Here is a 2,206-nt window from a genome sequence, read left to right on the forward strand (position 1 = left end):
AAGGCCGGTTAAATCCCGGCGGTGGGTGACGCTGGAGCTGTCGTCCCATGATGCCCCATATGTGGTCGACTGGGGACAGATCTGGTGATCTAGCAGTCCGAGGCACCATGGCGACACACTGTACTGCATGTTGTGTCACAGCAGCGGTACGTAGCCGAGCGGTATCATAATGGGAAACGCCCTCTGCAATGCTGTTCATGACTGACAGCACAACAGGTGGGACCGCCAGTCCGAAGTAAAAATTGACATCACGGAAGTAACGAATGGGTAAGGGGTGGTGTCAGTGGGATGCACGCTACAGTCCTTCAAGTAACCGATTTGTAAACTCACTGTGGTGTCACCCGCTGCTCAGATTGGTGCTGCAGATGTCGTACGATGCGCCAAACCCATACGCCGAACACGATGGTCTTCCCTGTCGGTAGTGCCACGTGACCGGCCCGAACCCAGCATTCACGTGAACACTGCTGCCAACAGACATGTACAATGGCTACATTCCTGGCAAGGAATATCGCAGAAGGAACATCCAGTTTCTTGTAGAGCCACTACACGACCTCGTTCAAAATCAGTGAGGTGTTTGTCGCCTTTAAGGCATTCTTGAGTAACATCAGTTCACCTCATCCAGTCTCAAAGATAACTAACGCTCATCACCGTTACAGTGTGTATGAGCCGTGGCGACTGGCTGTAGGGTATTCTACTTGCATAGCTGATATCGATAATCGGCTTTTTTTTTAATTCTCGAATTAGAAACATGCAAATTTACAGTAGCCATACACATCAATAAATATGTACATATATATACACAAATTGTATTTATATTAGATGTGCCCAGTACTTTGCAACCTCCAAGGCGCTTGGAGTGGCTTGCAGGAGGTCAATCTTGGTGCAGGATGTAGGACACAAAAGGCACTGGAGCGTGTGGCTTGTGGTTTGTTCTTGTCCACAATCACAGGACGTATCTTCTGTTATGAAGCCCCATCTCTTCAGGTTGTCTCTGGATCGTCCAACTCCTGATCGTAATCTGTTTAAAGATTTCCGCACCAGCCAGCTCTCATTGTGTCCAGGAGGTAGTTCTTCAGCTTCTGGCGTCTGCAGGTGAGGCGTCGACTTCTTCCATAACTCCAGCCTTGCCTTCTCTGGTGAAATGGTGAGCTTCTCGGATGTTCTCAGGAAGCTCTTTCCCAAGCTCGGCCGTCGCTGTGGTGGATTATGTCCGTGCAGTGGATGGGCACTGTCCTGTTCCACTTTCAGTCTCTCCTTGTTCGGCAGTCACTGTTCTGCGTATCCATGGTGGCGCTATTCCAGCCAGGCAGTAGAGCTTATCAGTTGGGGTAGGTCTTAAGCAACCTGTGATCAACCTGCAGGTTTCGTTGAGAGCAATGTCTACTTGTCTGGCGTGAGATTACCTGTACCAGACTGGAGAAGCATATTCTGCAGTAGAAAAGCACAGTGCCATTGCAGAGCAGCGAGTAGTTTGTGGATGTGATCCCCACTGTGTCCCCGCTAGTTTGCGAATTAGGTTGTTTCGAGAGGAGATTTTCATTTTGGTGTTATTGCAGTGAGTTTTGAATGTCGGAGTTCTATCGAGGATATTCGGCTGTCCTGCTATCTTTGACGTCTCTCCCCGGCGGGTTTCCGGGTGAACGTGTGACGAGAGAGTCTCCGGTCGGCGTTCAACGAGCCAACTTGTGTTGAAAACAAGCCCGCGTCCCTAACCGTGGTGCATGGGCCTCGCCATGCCCGCCGCCCTTGTCTTTTGTCGCGCCGGATGTACGGCATACGGATGTACTCCGATCATTCGGCGCCTTGACGTGCAAAATTCTGGTGGATTCGTCGTCTCGCGCTAAACAGCTTCCCAGCTCGTTGTTTGCAAGCTCCGAGTTATGGATGACCTTTAATCTGTGTGTAACTAAGAAGATTGTTGAAACTTATTGTGGCATGGCTAGCTGCCGGAGATGGTTCTGAACTTGGTTCCACAGTAGCTACTTTAAGGAATTCCTCGTTTCGTTTCTCATCATCTGTGGTGTGTGTGTGTTTTCAGTGGTTTTCATGCAAATTTTAACTTGTTTTAGGACATATTGACCGCTTTGGGACTGTTTGCCGTTGTGTACGTGCCCAGCAGCCGTAGAGTTAATAGTTTAATCATTTGTCACGGCAGGATTTGGTATGGTTATTTCATGTTGAAAGAGCCTTAAGGCACTGGAAGTGA

This window comes from Schistocerca cancellata, chromosome 3, assembly GCF_023864275.1.
Source record: "Schistocerca cancellata isolate TAMUIC-IGC-003103 chromosome 3, iqSchCanc2.1, whole genome shotgun sequence".
Lineage (NCBI taxonomy): Eukaryota > Metazoa > Arthropoda > Insecta > Orthoptera > Acrididae > Schistocerca > Schistocerca cancellata.